The sequence below is a fragment of the Stigmatopora argus genome, chromosome 2 (genome assembly GCF_051989625.1).
Source record: "Stigmatopora argus isolate UIUO_Sarg chromosome 2, RoL_Sarg_1.0, whole genome shotgun sequence".
In the NCBI taxonomy this organism is placed as follows: Eukaryota; Metazoa; Chordata; class Actinopteri; order Syngnathiformes; family Syngnathidae; genus Stigmatopora; species Stigmatopora argus.
In genome coordinates this window covers 559,471-566,350 of record NC_135388.1, presented here as the reverse complement: position 1 = coordinate 566,350, position 6,880 = coordinate 559,471, and positions in this window count along the sequence as shown.

Below are 6,880 nucleotides of genomic sequence, written 5' to 3'. Positions count from 1 at the left end.
GATGCGTTGTAATACGAAATTCAAGTCGGTCCAAACGTCTGGTCGTCAAGCCGATTTCCAATCGTACGATGGGATCGGGGACATCCGTAATGATGACATCAGGACATGCTTTGTTGTTTCTTTGCATTAAAAACACCAATCAATAATTATTATTGTTATTTTGAAGGGAAAATCTTAAGAAAAATCATCGCACATGGACAAATTAAAAAAAGGAAGTCATGTGAGCAGAGTTTGGTCGCCCGTTCTCGCGGTCTGGGCAACCAAAAGACCGCGACCAAAAACCGGCGACCAAAAGACGGCGACCAATCGACCGCACACGGTTGGCTGGGACGGGCTCCTGCACCCCCCAGGATAAATGGCTCCACTAATTCAAAAAATTGGTAAGTTTGAGAAGGTTTTGGGCGATTTGAATGGTCCCACTGGATTCAACATGATTTCTGGGATGAATGGAGGGTTGGGCCATAACTCATTGATTTATTCCAGCTCCCGCTAGAAAATGCATTTCCCCGCATGAATCGGTGGCGGGGATTTGACACAAGATGGACGTGGCGGGGCCCGGGGACACCGGCGAGCGACGCTTACATGAAGGACCATTTACATTTCCACGCGGCTGACAGCGACACAATTTCCTGTTCCGAGTGGCGAGCTCGCCACTGCGCCGCGGGCACGCCGGGGAATTTTCAGTGCCGCCGGCAAAAGCAAAAGCAAGCTGCCGGGCTTCCCGCGACCATTCCTTCCGTCAAAAAAACTCCAGGCGGGTTTGTTTTTGTTGACAAACAAGGCACGCCTTGAAAAAAAAGCTACTTTTCCTCGTTCAAGTTCGTTCATTCAATTGCTTTTATTTATTCACTCAATCAACGCTTACCCTCACAAAGGTCGTGGGGGTGCCGGAGCCTATCCCAGACAACTATGGGCACCAGGTGGGGGACACCCCAATCGCAAGCCACAATAAGACAACCAATCAATCATTCAAAGCTAGGCACAATCGAGAATGCTAACTTTGCCTAGCATACATGTTTTTGTGATATGGGAGGAAAGCAGAGTACCCGGAGAAAACCCACAAAGGGAGACGGAGAACATGCAAACTCCACACAGTGTGGACCCACCTGGGATTGAACCCACGACCCCAGAACTGTGAGGCTAACCACTCCAACACCGGGATGATATTTCCTGATTTTTTACATTAAAGATAGTTAAATGAATCATTGAAAAATGTAAAAATGGAGAAAAAAATAGACATTTAATCTTGCGAGGCTCAAATAAGCGAATTCTGAAAAAATTGAGGTCAAGAAGGTCAACAGCAAAAAAACAAGGGGATTGAACCCTGCACCTCAGGACTGCGAGGCGGACAAGCGAACCACTCTACCAACGTGCAGGACCTACTTTTTTTTTTAATTCATTCATTTTCTCTACCGCTTATCCTCACGAGGGTGCTAGAGAAAATTATGGGGGTCGCCAGCCAATCGCAGGGAGACAAAACACCAAACGCTCATAGCTAGGAACAAATTAGCATTCACTTAGCCTTAGCTAGGAACAAATTAGCATTCACTTAGCCTAGCATGCATGTTTTGGGGATGTGGGAGGAAAGCAGGGTATCCAGAGAAAACCCACGCAGGCACGGGGAGAACACGCAAACTCCACACAGCAACGTTTTTGGGGAACGCAGCGCCTTTGACGACGGGTTCGACCTCGGTCGCGCCGGGCCAACGAGGACGTATTCCATCAAGATAAGGCCCGGCGTATTAAGTCGCGGCGCGCTCTCATGCTACATGCAGATAACCTCCCGTTATTAGCTCCCCGACGGCCAATCAATACGCCACTTCCACGAGCCAGTCCCTCGCGCAGATAATCATCTCACGGCACCTGACGCCCGATAATTGGTCGCCTGACCGGGCCGCTTTGCATATTAAACCAGAATAAACAGGCGCGCTCGTGTGTCCTATCGGGAGATCATGGAGAAGGGAGGCGGCGTCCGACCCCGAAGGGACAAAAAAAGGTGAATTATTCGCGCGATAACTGAAGGACGGCGTCCCTTAAGTTCGTCTCTCCGGGGACGTTTTTTACGCCCACGACGGATCGGAATCGTAGGGTCTAAAACACGTGTCAAAACGGCGGCCCGGGGGCCAAATCTGGCCCGCCGCATCATTTTGTGCGGCCCGGGAAAGTCAATGATGAGTGCCGACTTTGTGTTTTAGGATCAAATTCAAATGAAGAGTATAGATGTATATTACATTTCCTGATTTTCCCCCTTTGAAATCAATAATTGTCATTTTTTAATCCATTTTTTCTGTGTTTTTAGTTTAAAAATCGATTTGTAAAATCTAAAAATATATTTAAAAAAGCTAAAATAAACATTGTTTTAGATCTATAAAAAACGGAATATTCAGGGCTTTTAATCCAGTTTTTTAATCAATTTATATTAAAAAAAATCTAAATATTATATCTAAAATGGTCCGGCCCACGTGGAATCAAGTTGACGTTAAAGCAGCCCGCGAACCAACCCGAGTCTGACACGCTTGGTCTAAAGCGCTGTAAAGAGTGTTAAAAATAGAATCATATTTTGGGCTAAAATCTGCATACGTATATTCTTAGAATTAATAATAGTAATAATAAATAATATTCTTAAGAATATGAATATTTGAGCATGTTTTTTGTCCAAAATGTGTACAATCATTTGGACAAAAAAAATATAATATTGCAAAATTTTGCTTTTCTTTTTTTGTTGGGTGATTAGTGAGTAGTTAGCACATTGGCCTCGCAGTTCTGGGGTCCTGGGTTTGATCCCAGGTGGGTCCTCACCGTGTGGAGTTTGTGTGATCTCCCTGGGCTTGCGTGGGTTTTCTTTTGAGAGCGAGGAAATGTATTGAGGGGAAAAAGTATATCCAAATTTTAGTTTGTTTGTTTTGTTCTACGCAACTTGTGCACAAGTGGCGACCATCTTGGATAAATCTGCAAAATGACATGCCATACGCTTGTGTATTTGCCCCAAAGTTGACTTTTTCTTGGCACGGGAGCAAAAAAAAGACAAGACTTCTTGTCTTTTTTAGGTGGTTTTGGGTTCTTTGCGAAGTCGCCTGTCACGCCGGTGATCGGCGCTCCCCCGGCGCCTTTTCGGGGGCGCGTGCCAGTCTTGCGAGGGCAACGCGCGGTGTCTAGCAAGCCCGACGCCGGCTTGGCAGAATCCGGCGTGGCCCCGAAAAGAAGCCCCCCAGGGGACGCAGTTTTTCGGGGGCGCGGCTGCGGTCGGCCGCGTTTTGGGGCGGGCCACGTCGGATCGGCGGAGGAGGCCCGGACCCGCGGGTTGAGACCCGGGAACTCCCCTGGGAAATCCCACCCGCATAGGAAAAATAGATATGTACATTTAAAGGGCTTTTGAGTGACAGGTGAACAAGCTGCGGTCGTCAGGTCCGCATGTCAAAAAAATGAAGTCTCAGACAGTCCAAATAAATATACCTGGAAATATTTTGTGTTGTTTTACTTTGTTATTTTGCGATACAAAAAAAAACCACTTTTTTCTCATGGTTACGCCCAGAAAAAAACTGTATATGGTCTCTACTTATTGATATTAACTCGCTATAAAATGTAGTTTCTTTTTTTAACAAAAAACAATTCCATAGCAAAACCTTTCATGTGGGTCATTTGCAATATTATTATTTTTTGTCCAAATGATTGTACACATTTTGGACAAAAAACATGCTCAAATATTCATATTCTTAAGAATATTATTATTTATTATTATTATTAATGATAAGAATATGTGCAGATTTTAGCCCAAAATATGATTATGTTTTTAACACTTTTTACAGCGCTTTAGACCAAGGGTGTCAGACTCGGGTTGGTTCGCGGGGCGCTTTAACGTCAACTTGATTTCACGTGGGCCGGACCATTTTAGATATAATATTAAGATTTTTTTATATAAATGGATTAAAAGAACTGGATCAAAATCCCTGAATATTCAGTTTTTTATACATCTAAAACAATGTTTATTTTAGCTTTATTTTATATATTTTTAAATTTTACAAAATATTTTTGAACTAAAAACAGAAAAAAATGGATTAAAAAATGACAATGATTGATTTAAAAGGGGGAAAATCAGGAAATTTAATATACATCTATACTCTTCATTTTAATTTAATCCTAAAACTGAAAGTCAGCACTCATCATTTACTTACTCGGGCCGCACTAAATGATGCGGCGGGCCAGATTTGGCCCCCGGGCCGCCACTTTGACACCTGTGAAGTAGGTTTTTGTCCTTGGGGGTACTTATTTGTCTCCGATTGTCTCGTGCGACTTTTACTCAGATGCAATTTATCATTGTTAAAACAGGGTAATAAATCCCATATTTTTACGTCAGTCCGAGTCACCTGATTTGATGAAATTACCCACTAAAAATCCCATCTGGACATCCCTAATTATTATAATAAGGAAGCAACATTTCAATATTAATACGTCAATACTTTTTGCTACTTTTGACCACCCTTGCCTCAGATTAAAATTATTCCATAAGAAAAAGTATTACGGACATTTGCTGAGGCATCGCAGAACAAAATTATAGTCAAAAGTTTTTTTTTGTTACTCTTAGGGCATTTTTTAAACTTTTTTTTCGCCAACCCAATGTGTAAAAGGGGCTGTTTACGGCGCAAATATCAAGAGGATTCATTAAAAGTCAATTATTGAGAGCGATGTGGAGGGTTCAAACGACGCGAGCCGCTTAGCGGACCTCCACTTGGAGTATACGCATTTGTGTGTGTTTGCGTGTGTGTGCGTTTGCGAACTGCCTTTAAATGTTGTCGCTTATGCAAATTTAATGAGTGATTTTACATGAATGCCGGCACCACCGCACGGACCGATGCATAATTAAACAGGCAAAAAATAAGCAAATGAGCACGTTTTGCTAGCTTTTCATTTCACATGAAACAAAGGGTTAAAGCCAAAACGGGGTGGGGCCACAAAATACAAAGTATGCGGCAATCATTGCAACCCGATGAAAGCGATACACGTCCAATTTGTCGTCCAACGACTGCTGTGATTGGTTTCGGGGTTATTGAGGATGTTGAGGTCAAAGGTCACGGAGGTCAAAAATAATGTTTTTTTTTATATTTGGAACAATGCTTTTAAATCAAATAAATAGAAGCTTTCTAAAAGTTTGGCGAACGTGGCAAATTATCGGCTAACTTTTCCGATACGTCAGCAAAAATCCCATCAGGATTTTCAAAAGACGTGACAAATCTCCCGAGATTCTCTCTTGCCATCAATAGTCCCTCTTGTGGCACAATGAGGTCATGACAAGGCAAAAATTTGCCAAAATTTACAAAAATCCCATCTGCTTTTTTTCCTGAAATCTCGGCCAAGTTGCACAGGATTCCCCCGAATATCCAGAGACTCTCTCTCTCTCTCTCTGCGTTTTCGTATATTTCATTTTTTTCTTCTTTTGCCATGAATACATAGTGTGTACATAGTCCCTCTTGTGGCAGAGTGTGGTCATGACATGGCAAAAGTCTGAAAAAATCCCATCGGGATTTTCTGAAATCTCGACCAAGTTGCAAAGGACACACTAAATCTCCCAAGTCTCTCTCTCTGTTTTCGTTGATTAAAATCTTCTCCTTTTTGCCATGAATAATGTGTCAATAGTCCCCCTAGTGGCAGAGTGAGGCCATGACAAGGAAAAAATCAGCAAAAATCCCATCTGGATTTTCTGAAATCTCAGCCAAACTGCAAAGGACACCCCGAATATCCCGAGACTCCCACTTGACATTTTCGGTTATTTCATTTTTCTTCTTTTGCCATCAATTCATAGAGTGTCAATCGTCCCCCTTGTGGCACAGCAAGGTCATGACAAGACGTGGGAAGTTGCAAAGACAAATGAGTGAAAGTTGAGACAAAGGATAGCGGCAGGCTTTGTTTTGGGTTTTTTTTTCTTCTCCGTGCCTTTTGAAGGGATTTGGAAGGCTTTAGGGGTCAGTGTTAGTTGATACCCATAATCCCTTGCAGTTTGCGTGTTGGAACAAAGAAGGCCCGTATTGCTTTAATAATCTTTTTCGGAGAAGATCGCTCAAGACAGAACACAAAGCGCAATTTTTTGGGACTTGAATACCCTTCAAAGGTCACCAGTGAAAACATTGTGAATGTTTTATATGACAACTAAAAAAATAAAAAATAAATAAAAATCATTGAACCTGATTATCTTTTTGGTACCTGAATCTACAACCAAAAGCAAAATGTAGAAAGTTAAATTTAAAAAAAATGCAAGGAAATATAGACAATGTTAATTAAAAAAATCAAAAATATCTCGGAAGAAAAAAGTTTTTAAAAAAAATGCAAAAATGCAAAAAATAACATTGAAAAACAAATAGGCAGAGTTGAAAAAAAGAAAATAAGTGAAAAAAAAACAAAAGGGAAAATTAGCAATAATATTATTAAAAGTACTAAATACATTTGAGTAATAATAATATAACTGGGAAAATAGAAAATGATTTGAATTTTTTTTTTTTTTAAAGAAAATATCGAAAATGTATCAAAAGTGAAACGACAAAAGCATAATCGTGAATTCCTAACTTCCCATTTTTGATTGTCTTTTATTTATTCATTCATTTTCCATTCCACTCATTCTCACCAGGGAGCAGGGGTGCTGGAGCCCAGCCAACTCTGGACAGTATTCCAGCCAGCATCCGCTCAGAATGGTCCAGTGACGGAAAATGAATGAATGATTCCCACCTTCTCACAACAGACCTTGTGTGTGTGTGTCTGTGTCTATGTGTGTGTGTGTGTGTGTGTGTTTGGGGGTACTATATGCTTGTCCCCGCAGTGCGCCAAATTGTCCAGGAGCGCCCCTGCTGGAAGTCCAGCCCGGAACACCCTGTTAGCAGGACCCATTTTGACG